General features: G+C 44.8%; 1 long non-coding RNA gene across 1 annotated transcript; it reads left to right on the plus strand.

The window, feature by feature from the left end:
- The first annotated feature begins 8011 nt into the window (after positions 1-8011).
- LOC310897730 lies at positions 8012-13522 on the plus strand. Its single transcript, XR_014582508.1, has 3 exons — positions 8012-9110; positions 9923-10060; positions 12030-13522. It is a non-coding gene; the product is annotated as an uncharacterized lncRNA (long non-coding RNA).
- Positions 13523-17952: the final 4430 nt, after the last annotated feature.

The raw sequence follows: 17952 nt of genomic DNA on the forward strand, positions 1-17952 counted from the left end.
TGTGCAAGGAATTTGTTGTGGCTACCAGGAAAATAGAAAAGAATGACTGCACTGGTGATTTTTTGTTCTATTATGAAATAAGGGGTAAATGGCTATGAAAGACGAGTGACCAGTACAGAGGATACATGAAATTTTTCCTCTTTGTCTTGACTACAGCCCCTGTAATAATATAAGTAATTGAACAGACTGCAGCCTCCGTTACAGTCCCTCTACAAGGCACTTAGAGTGGATATGAACTCATTTTGTCTCATTTTCAGGCAAACTTTGCCATTCTGAAGTTTCCTACCCCAGAAAATCAGATTTATGAGGTAAAACAATCACGGGGGGACGTCAGTCTGATGGAGGAAGGAGGGAGCGAAGGTTGATTAGGTTAATGGTGTGTCCAGAGTGTTAACCATGTTTAAACTGAGGCCAGGGAATAGCGCAATGTCCTTACCAGGTCTCCCTGATCACTCCCTGTAGAAAGAAAGTGGAAGGGAGGGTAAAAGAGAAATCCAAAGAAAGAACATGGTAGAGATAATGCAGAACAAAGTACAAAGAGAAACAAATATGCCCGTGTAACAGGGATCGGTTAGTGCAGCTCCTGGTCTGTTCTTTTACCCTTCTCAGCTGCACAGGGTGCCTGTACATCATGTTAAAAAATAAGATGTGTTTCTTTATTTTAGGTGAGTTTTTCAAGTTCAAAACACCTTTAAAGTGCATTAACAATCCTTTAACACTGAACACAGAGGAAAGGCCAAGTACAGTTCTTCCTCCCCAATACACCCAGTCTTCAGGGCCATACTCTGCCCTAAAAACACATGGCAAGAAAGTCATTCTAATCTCTGCAGACCATTGACTTCAATGGGCTTTGGACTGCTTGAACCATTCTTTTTTTTTTGTATTCTAAAGAAACCAAGAGAAAGCTCGTGAAGATCAGAGGCAGCCAAACGTCTTTCTGTGTAAAATAACTTAAAAGGCAGAGCTTAACCCAACAAAAGGGAGAGAAAATTCACAGTCCACCTACTCTATCCAGCCATAGATTTGTAATTGTGCCATTTCTGATAAAATTAAAAGAAAAAAAATAAATTACATGGAGAAAGGGGAGGGTGCACTGTCACAAATTTGAACTAGAAGCCTGAAAAAAATAATTTTAGGATTTCATCTGTCCCTACTGATTTTCCTTTTAAGACTGACAGCATGTGGCATTATCTTACTCTAATTTTCTCCAAAGGAAAAATATGACACTGTATTAACAGTAAATTAATCAGAGGAGCCAAATATATCTGTTAGAACAACATATCTGCATCTATCTCAGAAAACTTCCTACCCCAACTGAGCACCAGCTGGAAGAGAAATTCTTGCAGTGGAGCCCTTTCTGTTTAATCCCTTAATCTTCTCAACAGCCTCAAACAGTAGGGCTTCTCTCTCAAACGCGGCTGGAAAGTAACATCTGCACTGTTGAAAGAGAGGAAGCAGCAGACGGCAATCCACTGAGGTCTCAGCTCCCTCTCTCCCGCTCAGTAGTTTTCTCTTGAGGATGCCTGCTAAGGACAGTTTCTATTTAATGGCAATGAGACAGACCAAGCAAAACTCAGGTTGAAATATTTTCTGTTTCTGAGCTGTTATGCCTCCCCATTCTTATGTGATGGCAAAGGCAGGGAAGCTTTAAATGCCGCCAAGACCACAGAGATGCATTAACCCATAAGTGTTGTTATGCCCTGAAAGCTATTAGCTTTCCTCCCTTCAACCATCACTTCTTCTTATTCCCATTTACTGTTTTGACAGCTTAAACCACAGTGATGTTCCTCTCCATGATTTGTCCCGACTGTTAGTCCCAGGGCTTTATTATGGGTTGCAATGCCTCTTCTAGTCTGGGGGCTGAGCAGAGTAGCTGAGGGGCCGCCTCCCAAGTGCTAGGTCCCAATTTCATAGGTCTCCTTGTTAACCAAGCCTTACAAAATCCCATGAGAAGTCTAGCACAGAGCTCACAGTCTGGCTGTATTTTTTTGCAGTCTAATAGATATGGAAAAGCATCCCTCCTTAATTAGAATTAGATGGAGAATGCGTACCAGTGTATAGAATTCCTATGCATTAATGTGCTCTAAATCCTCAATCAATCTAATCTCAGATGACCAGAAGAGTCACAAACGTCACTGACTTCATTCAGGTCTCTCTTTGAATATTTGACTTGTTTCTTCCCTGTCCCTTCTCTCTCTGCCTCTTTCTCTCTCTTTAAATAGTTCTCATAATGTTGTACCTATTTGCAGAAAGGAGAGGTGACTGTAACTGGCCTTACGCTGTTAGACTGGCCTGTTTCTGAAATGGCGCCCACTGCCAATTAAGGCAAACTTTTTACCAATGACCAAGAAAGATTTCACATAAATTCCTCATGCTTCCTCCCTTAATAACGGTGCAACTTTATAACAGAATCACTTCCTCCCTCTAGAGAACAGAGCCTGACCCAAACTATACCTTATGGTAAAAGCTACCTTTTGGAAGAAATGTGAGATTGGGTGTCAAAATCCCATCAGGCACATGCTGAAAAGAATAGGTGACACTGTGATAAAAATGCACATTTTTGGTCTTTGCCACTTTTATTCTTCCATCTGAGGTCTGTAACTTACCAAAGGGTACACTGGATGTACTGTGGCTTCTGGTGAGGATTAAACATAAAGAATGCCCTAGTTTAGCTTTCTGGGCTCAAAATCTGTGACTCGTTTCATGGTTGAAGTAAAATTGACCCATGGGCACAGAGCTTCCTTCAGTCTTGGCTGGTAAACTTCTAGCTCCTTGCTGGGGTAACGTCTGGGCTGGAATCAGTAAGCCACAGAACTACGACACCACATAAAAGATGTTCAGGTGAGACACTGAGATGGCAGTGTAGTGGTGGTCCAGATATTCAGGGCCTTGGGACCTAAGCCTAGAAGCAGCCCTGGAGCCCTGTAAGCCTAAGTAGATCACAGTGCCTGTGGGTATTCACTTCGTTCAAGTGATGCAGATGGTAGCAAACACATTCTCTAGGGAACAGACCCCACTTTGCAGGCTGTGTGTGCCCAAAACAGAGCACAGCCTGGAGGCAGACCTTCTTATCCCATCTCTATTCCAGCTGAATCCATCACACAGAAGACACCAGAGTATTCCAGTCTCTCAAATCAGGCATTATTAAAATATACAAATAGTAATTCAAAGGTAGGTGAGTTATTTCAACAGGGAAAAATCAGGTTGAGTGGGTGAAACAGATTAAGTAGAGAGGCTGGTAAACCATGTTCCCTCTATCCACTGGATCCTGGGTAGGTAGGCCCATTCCTCTAATCCTTGTTCAACTTTCAGTGGCTTCCTGAGCTAAACCAACCCCACCAGTGTCTGTGATTTAGGCAGTTCCCCTGTCACAGACAGGCCTCCTTCTCTTGAGTGTTTCTCAGTCTGCTCCCTGCTTTGCTTGCTGCCCCTTTAGCCTGCTGCCCGCCCCACCATTCATTTGGGAAGGCTGTGCCATGCCCACCTCTTAGCAGAGAAAAAGAACTTGCCCACCCTTCATCTCCTCTCCTGAGGTTTTGGCTTGACCCAGAGGAAGAACTTCTCCCTCTTATAACCTCTGTAACAAAATGTACAATACACAGCAGCGGGTAGCAAACAAACGAGACAAAGAACACTTGTGTTGCAAGGTTGTGGTATGCTTCTCTGGTTTTATGTCTGCCATGTTTCTGGTGGGGGTCTTTAGAAAGCCAGAGTTAATGCAACTGTTCATAAGAAAAGGAGTGCAATTAGTGAAGGCTTCAGGAAGCATGCAAGGCAGGAAAATCGATCCTTGCAAACCTTGGCCTTAGCCTGGAATGAAGCAGTTTATGATCCTGATGCTTTTTGACCTGTCAGCATCATGGTAGTATATAAGAAAGGCTGCTGGTTTTCATCCCCGGAGCTGCACTGGAAACAGAGCGAGGAAAGGGGCAGAGGGCACTGTATTGCCCCCTCAGCTCTCCAAACACAAAAGAGACAGATTGCATGGCAAAAAAATAAAATAAAAAAGAGTTTGTAAAACAACAGCTCAGGACTGTTGCAGGTACAGCAGCCCAGTAAGAGTCCCCGTGGTGTTGCATTCAGAAGGTCAGTTACCTTCCTTCATTGTATCTTAACAGGGAGGTTCTGCGGTGAACTCTGATTTGCGATCAGCATCTTTTCATTTGTGTCCTGACCCATATCCTGAGTCCTTGCTGCTAACTGGCATGGGGTTGGAGGGATTAGAGGCCACTTTGCTCTACTGTTGGCAGCTAGGTGGAAGACTGGCCAGGGAGAGGTGTGTGTGGGGAGGAAGAGGGGAGAGCAAAAAAGGCATGTCTCAAAATCTGATACCTTTGTCTGGAAAATCCTAAAATGCTGCTGTGTAACTTGATGATGCCAGGGACACGACACACTGCCTTTGGGAGCCAGTCACTCTGCTCTGCTTAGGGCTTTAGTGGCATTGCAGTCAGGTAGTGTTATAAGCACACGCACCTCTCGCGTCCAGTTCTCTTGATCCCATTGCTTTGATTTCCAGATTCAGTACTTTGAGGGTGAGGATAGAAAAAAAAGAGTTGAGAGAATATATTCTTTTTTTCTTTCTTTCTTTCTTTTTCTTTCTTTCTTTCTTTCTTTCTTTCTTTCTTTCTTTCTTTCTTTCTTTCTTTCTTTTTTTCTTTCTATTCCTTCCTTCCTTCCTTCCTTCCTTCCTTCCTTCCTTCCTTTCTTTCTCTCTTTCTTTCTTTCTTTCTTTCTTTCTTTCTTTCTTTCTTTCTTTCTTTCTCTTTCTTTCTTTCTTTCTTTCTTTCTTTCTTTCTTTCTTTCTTTCTTTCTTTCTTTCTTTCTTTCTTTCTTTCTTTCTTTCTTTTCCTATTTTTTTTTAATTTAACCAAAATCTCTGCAAGCAAGCTGAAAATTGGGGGGGGGGGGAGGGTTGCTGCAGCGCTATTACTGAGACCACTTGTGACACTTTCTCATTAGCCTGTGTAATGGGAAGCCAATCTGCTGCTCAGGAAGCAGCACTGCAAATGATTTTCAGCCACAGATGATGCAGCCTGGCTTTGAACTGCTTAGGCCTTGCTGTAACAGAAGCACCAGCAATATTCACTTAATGCGCACTGACCTTTCCCTGACCTGGGAGACAGAGAAGGCTCCTGCTCTGGCTTATCACCATCCTTTTTTCTGTACAGGTTTCTGCTTTGGAGACTACAAGGAGGAAAATATTAAAAGGTGCAGAGTTTATTTGGTTTCAGCACAGCAAGGGGAGAGAAGTGCGCTTGTTTACCCTTCCCCTGTAGATATGCTGAGTATATGCCTACTTCTGAACCTTGAAGGGCAGTGATATGGGGTGAGGGCAAAGATACATGTTTGGACAACGGGTGCCCCTAGGGCATTCAAAAGATCTCTTCCCCACCCCTTTTGTTGCTACAGTGGGCTCGCACAACTTCTATTCACCAGGAAACCTGTCTCTCACAGAACGAAGCAGGGAGTTCCTGAACATAGAGAAATCCACTGAGCCTCATGCTTTGAACACGAAACACTCTGAACTGACTCCTGCCTCATGATCCCTCTGCTTTTAAGCTGATACTGCTTGTACGTGCAGTTTCAGAAGCACGGGATTTTCATTTCCATGTCCCATCTTAGCAGGAGAGAGACTGGGGATGCGCCAAGATGTGGGTCCCCTGATCTCAAGGCAGCCTGGCACATTACACAGCAGTAGGCCAGCACTGTCATAGGACCCAGTGCACCAAAATTTGAGCTCCCACAACACGATCCTAAATGAGGCGAAGGGGAAATACGAGGCAGATCTGAAGGAGTGGGAAGAAAACATGTCTTCCGTGCAAACCAACCAGAACTCAAGGGAAGAGATAGTGAAGGAGCAGAAAACGAGGTAAAAACTTACTGCTTTGTCAACAGCATAAGACTTCATAGTTGAGTTGGATAAGCCTTTGCTGGTAACACCACACAACCACCACAGGGCCCAGCTGGGCCAACCATGTCTGAAGAGCAGATGCCATGTTTTTATCTCAATTGCCATCAGAAGGTCACTTGTGCTCCATTTAGTCCCACTCCACCTCGTGTTACATCTCCCTGCTTTACAGATCACTCTGAAAGTTGAGAAAAACACATACAATTTCAGGTGCCTCGTTACAAGAAGGTCATTACACTTCCTTTTCTTTCTCCACCTTGCTTAATTCTCTGGCTTATGAACTGCTGACCTACTCGCGTGGCCTTTGTTTTGAACTCTGCCCTAAATGCCATGGCTTGGGAGAACTGAACCGAGGAGCAAATGGGCATTTGTCAGAAACATCTACCCAAAGAGAGAGAAGGGATGCCTCAGAGAGCCTGCCCGGGACGTGAATCGGTTGTGCCATTGGCATCAGACCTTGAACTGCTCCGGCAGCGGTTGTCACCTTGGCTAATCATGCAAAGCAAATGCTGGACTGGTGCCCACTGCAAAGGAGCTGAGAAAAAAGGTCACGCTTTTCCAGAGTGCTGGCTGATTAGCCGCAGGGTTGCGAACTCTCCGTCTAATATGCCTGCACAAACTGTGAGATTCTAAATCTTCCTCTAAAGGTGTAAGGGCTTCGCTCCAGCTATTTATCCTACCTAGGATCAGAGACCTGGAAAGAAGGAGCTTAAACATGTTTCTGGCAAAAGGTTTAAACAAATTGCAGAGTCACAGGGCAAAGCCTTGCTGCACGGAAAGCCCAAGAGGGGACAATACGAGAGCCAATTGCACTCACCTGCTAACCCTGGCACCTCTCACCTCTCAGTGCTACTGCTGGCTGCTTTTTTTTGGACAGCAAGCCTCAGTGTTTTCATAAAATTCATAAAAAAAATAATGTATGCGACATTAATTTCTGGGTTTGGTAGTTCTGGCATTTCTGATGTTTCTCCTGGTACCGATGTTTTCCTCCTCCAGTGTGCAGAAAGCCCCCCAGTGCTGTACAGGCTCCAGGTTTGATTGGCTTGGTACAATCTCTGCCCTCTGCTCTGAGATCTCCTCCTGGGTCCTTGCCCCAGTTTGAGATCAGTCTGAACATATCCTCTGACAAAATGACTATACCCGATCTCAGCACACTCCTGCTCCACATTCTGCTAAGTTGATTATAGGGCTAATTGGATACAGGGAACAAAGCAATTTAACTTCCCTAGAAGATGACAGCACTGAAATGCCCAGAGCCATTGAGAGTAGCTCTGTGCTGGAGCTAATTTTTCCACCTCGCTTACCACGGGCAGCCTTCACGCACTGGAAGTTTTAGGGCACTACTTTTCATCAGAAAAGAAACAGAGTGCACGGAAACACGCTGCACCAGCCCAGGACATTAGTTTGCTCGTTCTCTAATCTATGCTGAGGTGTGCCCCAAATGGCCCTTTTCACCACTGGGGGACCTGGGAGCCAGCAGCGTTACACTTCCTAGGAATAACGATGCAGAAGACGGAGTGAGCCCACTGCTGCTCTCTAAAGATAGCACAGGAAAATGGGCTGAGAATAGAAGGTGAAAAAAAAAAAAAAAAAAAGAATGAGCATTTGGAGAAAAACAGTGTCCCCTTTGCTGGCATTGCTCTTTCCAAGGCACATGCAGCAATGGCACTGAACAACTTTGGGAAGAGCTTTCTGGTCACCTGGGAAGAGGCTGCTGAGCCAGGGGAGTACACCCCTATGGTTTCTGAAGCCTCTCAAAGGACTTGTTTGCTCCTCGTACTCAACAGTGCTGGTTCCCCTTGGGTGTGGCAGTGAGAAGAAGCATTTTAAAAAGTCTTAGCCTCTTGAAGGTCACGCCAAACATGACTCTGAAGACAACGACACGGGTAAATGTAGTTTGGGCCTCACCCACGGCTCCAGCAGTTAGCTCTGTTGATTTCCATGGTACCAAGGAAGCGTTCCCTTGTAAAAACAGGAGGGCCTGTATATGCAAGATGCCTCAGATAGTTCATGGTGTGGATTGAGCGCTGCCAGATGCCTGAGCCGTATTCACAGGCATCCTCCCGCGATGGATGCAGGGCTCTGCGGGGGGGGGAAGTGGAAGGCAGCGCCCTAGGAAATGCAACCTGTTGTGCGTCAGCATTTCACCCCCTTTCCCAAACAAAGAGCAGCTGGGAGAGAACCTCTACCCTAAATGTAGATTTATTAACACTCCGCACCAGGAAAGCCAAGGTCAAGGGTTAAAGCTCAGCTTTATCCATCACCTCTTGATATGACCTTGGTGGGGCTTTTTGCAAAGGGCAGGGACAGTTGACGCTGTAATGAGTTGCTCTTCCCGGGAGACCCAGCATGATGAAAAAGTGCAGAACATCCACCTTCATGTACCGGGGCAAGAATACAGGTCTGATTGGTAATAAGTTTCCCATTAAAAATACATGAGAAGTTACCTCGGAGAGAGAGAGAGTAGACCCCACAGGATAAACTCCGTTCAGCCAGCTTTTAATGAAGGCAATTACATCCATTTATTTGAGACTTTTCTTCCCCATTCTTCTCCAAAGAAAACAGGCTCGTTTCAGGGAGGAAAACTAGAATGAAAAATAAATTCACAACTGTTGTTCTTTAACCGGGTCAATTACATTTTGATATTTGAATGATGGTCTTTTTATTATAACTAAGAAGGTGTATATTTAATATAAGCTTACAAGAAGGTATAACAGCCACTTCAGAATGATTTTTTTATTTTATTTTATTTTAATTCTGAGGAAATTAGTAGTTTCTAAAGAAGCAATGAAGATACAACTTGGGTGGTCACTGAGCCCATTAATTTTAATTAGTTAGCCAATATAGCAAATCATATGGGGAAGGATCTAATCTGTTTTATCCTGAGGAACTACTGAGGTATTTATTCATCTCTCAGCCAAGACTAGATGTCACAAGTTTTCTTGTTTGCTTGAACTTTGCTTCAAAACACAGTAAACTGAGTCTGCTCTTCCTTCAGTGCTCGTTCCTCCTCCCCACACACACAGGGATGTATACTGAGAACCTGTTTGCTCAGTGGATCTGTTTCTCTGAACCTGAACTCCAATTTCATATTCATAACCGATGCAACCTGAAGCAGGGGAATTCACTGCAGACAGTAAAACTCCTCTCTGTTCCTCCGCTACTACTGACAGTGACGCACCGAGCCCTTATGTTTTTGCAGGTAAGGGCAGGGGACAGGGACAGGCATCACCACTCCAGCCTGGAACGATGCCAGAAAATACTGACATTTCGTGCTGGACGAAGGTACAAAGACTATGCACATAACCAGTTTACACACCTGTTTGTTAACAGAACGAAACCAGGCAGATCAAATCGCTCTCGGGTGAGAACATTGCCTGGGTGCAGGTGGAGTTCAGGTATCGGTTTTAAAAAGGAGAGGTGCCTTGGGGCACTCACTCAGCTCACGATACCTTTAAAGGTGCCCAGTAAGCTCAGAGCAGGCGCTGTAAAACCCAGCTCTTTTAAAGTCGTCTCCAGCTGGGGACCAAAGGACAAAGGAACCGCTGTCACTGCCATTATTGAAAATTTCGGCCTTGGTTTAAAGAACTGAGAACCCAGCATCATGTGAACCGCAGCAGCCTCATATACCCAAGGCAGACTTGGACCTGCAATAAGCCCAGCAAATGGCTGTTTGGGTTCAAACAGCTTTAATCTGTAAAATCCACTGATTTTTCCCTGGGTACCTACTCTGCCATTTAGGCAAAGTGGCTCTCTCAGAGAGCACCGTTCTTTCCTGATACTGCATCTGTAAGACAAATTTCCATACCCAGAACCAGCAGACACTACTCTGGCTCCACCCTTGCCGTTCCCTCTCCCTGCCCCCATGAAACTATTATTTAAAAATGGGAAAAAATACCCTGGCAAGCAATCTTCCCTCCACTCTCCCTGCTATCTGTTTAAATATCCTTGACTGCAAGACATCCAGTACAGAACAGCCATCAATTTTTAATTAATTTAATCTCTTGGTAACAGTGTTCTCGTGAACTGAAGGGCCTCTGAGGAAGCTTCGGAGAAACCTCAGACGAGCATCTTTCCCCGGATCCAGGGATGAGACATCGTGGATGCAGTGGACTCTGTGCAAATGAGTTAACAGGGAAAAGGCATTTAAACGTGAGTACCTTTCACCCCCAGCCGAATCAAAACGCAGCGTAAGATGGAGCTGTACCCTACCACAGCGCTGTGTGAGGCGTGCACAAGCAAGTGAATTCCCTGCGTCAGAGTTGTTCGTGATTCAGCAAACTCGGAGAGGAGCCCTCTGAGTAAACGTGTGGGTTGCCTGCGCTCCTGGTCCCGCTACCGCTCCGTTCTTCTTCCAAGAAGCTTGGAGAACATCCTAATATGCTGGCAGTAATTAAATCCTGACTGCTTAAGTGCCTTGAAGTCTCAAAAAGGGATAGCTTTTCTCCTCAAGCCTGGAAGTGTGTGGGGAGATAATACAGTATATGCACTCTTCTCAAAAAAAAACACTTTCTTTTAGGAATGGGTGAAATGATACCTGCTTACTGTGTGAATGTTAATTCACTCTGAGGGTGCTTTCAGGTGGGGAGCAAGAGGATTCTCAGTTATCTTCAAACACATCATACAATGGGAGCGCCAGGGGCCCCACTGAGAACCCTACTCTGTTGTGCTGGGGTGTTGCATAAAAACAGGGGAGGAGCAAATCCCTGCCCCCGGTATCTTACCCCATACTGAGACAGACTAAAAAATAACTGAGAGCTCCAGTTCAGTGGCAGCTGGAGATGGACCACTTTAACTGAACCCAAGCTCTTTGGATGTATAAGAACTGCTGCTCTCTGCAGGGGCTTTCGGAAGGGGGTAGCAGGTCTGATCACACCGGCTGCGACAATGAAGCTAATGCATATAGCCACATCCATGGCACCCAAGCAACGTGGTCAACGTGTGTGTGCACTTACAGCTCTGGCTATCCAAAGCTACTGCCCTGTCCCACTGGATATCACAGGCAAACACAGCACTAGCAAGGGTGGTAGGAGAAAAAAGTCTAAAACCTTCAGACTCTCTTCCCACCTCCCCAGCCATCTTCCCCCATAGAAACCCCTGACCAGGAGCACCATATTTCATTATCCAAAAAATATCCGTGCAGGGAGGCTTCCTGGCAAGCTGCTCTGCAGGGACAGGCCCATGCCCCAGTCCTGCTCGGCTTCTAGAGGTTGATGCTGAATAACCGATTCAATCAGACTCAGCTGCAAAGAGGCCGTGACTCGTTCACAGTAACGCTAAATCACACGACATAATTTCCCACCTTTCCATGTGCACCTTAACGTAACAGGCAGACTCCTACTGTACTGACAGGCAGCACAAGAAGACCAGGCATTATGCTACAGAGCTGCTCAGAAAATGAACATGTTTTTCTCAGGCTCCTTGAGATTATGCAATGAATGAGACATTTAGGGGTCTATTTTTCGCTAAATGATGACTAGAAAATCGTGATGTAAAATGTGGCCTCAATATTTAGTGATAAAGACCTTGTCACGACGCCCTCTGGTAGAGCTGCAGTTCAGCCAGACACGCGGATGCTGGGACAATTTGCATAGTTGCTATTTCTTGCAGAGACTTCCCCTAATCTGTGATGCCTTTTTCTAACCAGGTTATTTGTCATTTGCCCGCAGCAACCCCTGATTCTTTGCTTGTGAACCTCCTGCTCTGTTTCACACTATTAAGAACATTATTTTCCATTCTCCTGTCAGTGGAGAGCACTGGTGATTAGCACTGCAATATCTGGTCCCCTTTATTGAAAATGTTAATCCTTCCTTTTTGCAGGGTTTCTTTAGCCAGGGGTGCTAATACTTGGTTAATAGAATCAGGCTGCCTTTTTCTTCATCTTTTGTGTGCATGTGTGTTGGGGAGGGATTTTTTTTTTTAATCTTTTGGTCAGAATTTATTATAGTCTCTCTTTTGATTCTTTTTTTTTTTTTTTTTATCTTTTTCCTTTTTTTTTTTTCTTTCTCCAGAGGGGCTGCTTTGAGTTTCCTTGCTTTTTTTTGCCATGATTATCTTAATGCTTTTCTAACATTAGCACCCAGAACTCTCACTGTGTCCAATTGTTCTGTGGCTTTTCTAGTTTCTGCAGTCTTTAAAAGGGGGAAGAGACTGTGTCCTTGAAGGAGGAGTTACCTGTGTTCCTCATCACCCCTCCACACTTCAGTAGAAAGAGGGCTGAGAGCTGGGAGCCCTCCATCACCTGCTGCACGGATAAAGCTTTCTTTGACGTTTCACAAGCCGCCCTTCAACCTGAAGATCCTTTCAGCATTCAGATAGTAAACAGCATCAAAGTTCTCCACCCACAGCCCGTAAGACATTCTTCTGTGGAGAAAGTTTGATGCGGAGCATCTGTCACCTGTTGTAACTTCAGGGATCACAGGCCGTGTCCCGGGTGGACAGGGGAGGCTGCTGAGACCAGGGAAGGCTGTGGGATGAAATGCAGGCCAGGTTTGTGTTGTGTTACGGTGATACAGTCTTTTAATGCTCATCAGTAGTAGTTCGCTGAAAGCTCCTCTTGTTTTGATGTGAAGAGCACAGATCCTGTCTCCCACAAATTGCTGTTGTGATGACTTTCTTTAAAAGTAAAGGCATCACCTAGAGCAAAGTAATCACCAAGGAAAGAAAAGTGCCAAGTCATCTGAAGCTTTGTCCCTCCTGATTGCAATCATATCTTATTTTCAGGTAAAGAGAAGCTCTTGTGGCAGTGGAGGTAGGAAGCACTGGCTGTTCAGCATCTTGTTGTGGGTATGAGGACTCTGAGAGATTTTTCAAGGTATCCCCAGCACACAGATGCTCCTCCACTGGGGATAGTTTCAGCAGGCAGACCTAGAGTTGGACGGAGCTATGGGAATGGGCTGAGTCCCTCCATCCCTCCATCCATCCATCCACCTACCCAGCCAGCCAGCTGAGGTGGCCAGGAGCAGGGGGAGGACACTTGGGGCCTTCCCTGCCTCTTCTACAAATAAACAGCATGAGTTTGTCACAGTTATCCCTTTAGTCCTTTCTTCTAAATTCCCACTAAAATATGTCTGTGCTACACGTAAGGCTCCCGCACACGTGCGGACGTGGGAAGGTGTTGCTCACAGAGGTGCACAGCTCCTGGTACATGGCCCAACCAGAAATGCAACAAGCCCCTTCAGCCCCCTGCCATCATGATGGCACTTCAGGAGCCTGCAGAAGTTGCCATCCAGTGGCAGGAAGGTAACATTACAAGAGGAGGCAACCAAATCGGCCTTGGGCGACACCATCTTCGGAAAAGTTGTGTCTGGTCGTGACTTAACTACACAATCAAGATACCCAGGGTGTCTGTGGGCTGTGGTGAAGATGTGAGTGACATCCATCTCTAATTATGTTAATTGCACAGCTTTTTTTTTTTTTTTTTCCTCCCCCCCTTTTTTCTAGAAACCCTGAGGCTTTTGTTTGCAGGGAATAAATAAAGAGGGATTAGTTACGTTTATCCGTGTTTTCCTAAGTCTTTACAGAATAACTGTTCTGTGTAATTAAGTAATTTGACTGTTCTTGACCAAGCTGATAGCAAATTACCAGCGTAGGAGAAGGCATTACTTACAAAGTCCCATTCCGTTTTATGAATAGATTACATGGATCTGGGATTTATTGATTTTTATTTTTTATTTATTGTTTATTTATTTATTTATTTTGACAGGAACAACTGGAAATTATGGTCTTATGAAGGTGGAAATGCAATCTGCTTTGACAAGCTGTCTTTGTCTAGTAGCATGGCTTGTCTATCTGTCTATGCTCTCCACAAAGGCTCTGCACTGAGCCATCTGCATAGCAAGTCTTTTCATTCACAGCTTTCCCTTGGCCAGAGCCAAACATATGCTGGTGGGATATATTCAGGTAGCCTTTGCTAAGCAATATCATCCTGGATTCGTTCTCTGTGATCCAGTTAACTAATATATAAATAATTCACACTCTTCTAGGATCCATCTTAGCTGTTTCCCCCATGCTTTGCTGCCTCTCAAATCGCTAATCCATATACCTTTACTTTCCTTTTTTTTTTTTTTTTTTTTAAATCTGCTTTCATTGAGGTTTCCCATATAATTGTCACCACAGATTGATGAGTTTCTCTTCAGGAACCAAGAAGCAATGATGTGCAGAGAGGATGTAATACCATCCTGTCTCAAAATAGATTCCCTTGTCCAAGATACAGAAATCATTTCATTTACTTACCTTGAAGGTACTTTATTGAGCATGGTAGACTGCTACAGATTCCCAAGGAATACATTCTCCTTACAACAGAGACAGGATATTCCATCCTAAAATTTACTAATCTTATTATACTGTTGTTTTTTAAATATACATTAATTTAGTATAATCACATAAACATATGTCATATTAAACACTCTCACCACTCAGCCAACAGAAGGCTTGGAAGCATGTCCACAGCTCCTGACAAATGGCAAAGAGAAAAAAATATCTTCCAAAGAAACACTGCACTGAGGTATGTATGTGCCAGGAGACCTGGCCAGAATGGGTTACAGCCAACCACCGTGTGCTATGGAGAAAGTGGTACCAGGGCTCGGTCATCAAAACTGAAAGGCAGCAACTAATTGTAATTAAAGGGTTTTATTTATTTATTTATTTGGCTTCCCCTGGGAACTAGCACTCAGGGTGGAAAATGAAAGTCTTTCACTAAACCCTGTTGTGTGGCTTTGTCTTCCAAACACGCTGAGGGAAATAAGGGGAGGAGATTCAATAAGTGCAGCTAGGAGAAACCTGGGATACAGCCAAGAGTCGTGATCTGGACAGTGCCAAGCCGGCAGGCAGCACAGAGAGGAGGGGCTGCTTCCGAAAGAAGTTTTGTAGAGATTTTATCCCTGCCAGGCCCGCCCCCCCCCCCAACCCTGTAAGTAAACCAGGATGTAAGTACGTCTTTTTTAGTACGTGCACAACCTCTGTTCCAATACATCAGTACGTGGTCGTGATGTTTCTGTTTCTCAAGGAAACCTAAGTGAGTTGCACTCAAAGAGAGGTGCCAATGCACAGACAGTACTTGGGGTGTCCTTGGTCTTGATGGGCACAGGACAGCTCGTGCCTGTAGGTACACGGGCTGAGCCACTCTAGCTTCCTGGGGCAGGGGATTTCAGGGTTTGCTCCTCTGCTGGCCTGTCCTGGCACACAGGCAGCAGAATATGCTCCAGGGACCTTGCATGGGTGACCTTCCTTGAGGCTGTGGGCCCTGTCCCCCTGCCTGTGTCCAGGCTGGCAGCCAGAAGCCCTTAGGGAACTTCACCTCCCCTCACACACCAGACAGGCCACCTTCGGCGTGAAGGTATTCCTCTCTTCCCCTTCATTTCCCATGTGCAACATCACTAGCCCTTACAGCTTTCATTTTTCTCTGACATGGGGAGACACAAAACATCCTTCTTCTGTAGCCCAGTCATTGTCTCTCTGACTGCACAAAACAAAGGTGTAAAGAATCCCAAAGAAGCAAACAACCACATTATACTATTCTCATATTTTTATGACAGAGAACAAGCATGTCAGAAACCTCTTGCTTTTTCCCCTGGAACCTGTCTTTTTATGCAGGCACTTCTTAAAACCAAATAAAAAAAAAAAAACAAAAAGCCTTCACTTTGTTTCCCTTTCAAGTTGCAGTGGGGAAAATCACACGGTTGCTCCCCTCAGCCAGCGGTCTCTTTCACAGCAGTACCCATGGGACATCCCCACTGGCTCGGGCTCTGCTCGTTGCTGGTGCTGGCCCATTCTCCCAGGAGAATTTGGCAAGGCTGCCAACCCTTTCCTGACCCCACGCCACATGGTGCACCCTGTGCTCCTTCCAGATGCAGAGAGGATGACCACCACTGAAGCACAGCCCTGTCAGAGCTGTTGTCAGCTTGGATAAATATAGCTTATGCTGGTCAAAAAAAAAATCAAGAGTACCTGACTTTTCTCCTCTAGGAGAAGGGAATGTCTCAGCCCCATCACACAAACTTAGCTGTCTGAGAGCCCTGCGAAGCCCAGGAGCTAGGATTTAGTTAGTCCCCGCGTCCCCACACATTCACTGAAAAGCTCCTAGGCTGGGAAGATGCTGTGGAGCAGCTCTTTCTCTCCAGACACCTGGGTCTCTTGAGCTCATTAGCAGTAGAATAGAGGCCATCTATAACAGATTTTTCTTTCATCTGATTGCTGATTGTGTAGAAACTCTTGCTGTAATACCTTCTCCCCACTCAATTTTTAACAGACTTGGACACAAATCCACCGTATTCAGCGATGCATCATCATTCCTTATGAAATCCTGGAGTGTTTGAGGATAGCTTTTAATTTGGAGGGCTGCAGAGAACATTGGCTCTCTCCTGATTCCGGGTTTTCAGCTGCTGCAGGGATCAGGGACAAACGAAATGGATAAACACTGAGTTGTGTGCTTGCTTACTGAGCCTCTCTCCTCTTCAGAGGCAATTCCATTTTTGTAAAGGATTTGCTCTTGGAAGATACGCTTTACTTTAATATTTTTAATTAATATTTATTACAATAGTTGCATTTTTCAGTCCCTTGTGTGTACTGGGCACTGTGGAGATTTAACGTAGGGAAAAGAGACAATTCCCCTAATCACTGGTGAAAGATCAAATAGTTGTAGTCTCCTAAAGATGGAAAACCTTATTTACTTTTCCAATGTTTCTCACATGGCACTGCCCATTCTGTTTTACATGGTGCCAACAAGACACTTAAACATTTCCTGGACATAATAACCCCTTCTACCTTGGCAGCTCAGCAAGCGCAGCTTTCTCTGAAATCTCCCTAATCAATTGACTTCGCCAAGTCGTTCGCTTAAGAAATCCTGCAATAGCTTCCAGCATTTTCCCACAAGTGATAGCAGATTAATGGGTTTGTAGCCTCCTGGTCAGTCTCTTGGCCTTTCATTGTCTTATTAGGCACATGCTGGCCTGCTGGGAGAAGTGTGCTGAACTGATAAAGATGCTGGATGAGGTTAATTTCATGTCCCAGTTTCTTTTTGCATTCTTGGACCCACTCATGTCAAAATGTTGCAACAACCGTGGAAAAGATAAAAAGATCAAAGTCCCTCAACACAGGCACTTCTCACTTCATGATTAATCCAGCATCCTACATGTCCTATGAAGTCAATGCATGCTATTCCAAATCTGTCTTGCATTTAAGATCTGAGCCCAAATTCAAATGAGCATATTCTTAGAATATATTTGGGTGCCTCATTGTACATGCAAATAAAATATTGATAAAAGCAATTTAAGGACCCAGAAAATATAACTTTATGCCTCTGTCAAGCAACCCAAACCAAAACAGTATATGAAATCATTATATTTTTAAGCAGTGTTATTTTAAGCACACAACTGCTTTCTGAATGCTATTTTCTCTGTCATATGTTTAGAGTCACTGTCCTTAAACAACAGACTTTTCTTAGAAAGAACAGCAACAAACAGGGTTTTGTTCTTTTTTCTAAACAGTTTCAGTTCTGTTCCTGCCTTTTACTAGAAATTGCTTCTTTTCCAGGTATTTCTGCACACCCCAGAAATAGCTAATGGCTGTACCCCCACTGCACATGTGTATGTTCACACTTCACTTTCTGCACTCTTCTTGTGGCCATCAGTCATGCTGCACGTATGACAGAGCTCATCTTTTCTTCCTTCAGAGAAATGTTTCAGTAAATCAAAACACCAAGAATAACTCCTACCCTAAGCCACAGAGAGACATTTCTGCGAAAGAGAATCTGAGTTCAGACTGCTAATAATTTCCTGTTCACTTAATGTAGGTGTCCAACTTAACTGCTCCCCTAGAACAGGTAGGTATCTGTGGCCCTGGGCTTCAAGGTTGTGAGGCTGAGGAGGTGCTCCAGGAGCTGAGGGTTTTGAAGCCAACTTCTTCAGCATCCTTAGACAGGGATCCCACCACCAAGCCCTTGCACACCCTGGGCAGGAAAGCTTCCCCCACGTTCTTGTGGTATTGAACCATTCACCGCACAGCCATGAATACAGACACAACAGACTGAGAAGGAAGGGCAGGCA

Source organism: Anser anser (assembly GCF_964211835.1).
Source record: "Anser anser genome assembly, chromosome: 3".
NCBI lineage: Eukaryota > Metazoa > Chordata > Aves > Anseriformes > Anatidae > Anser > Anser anser.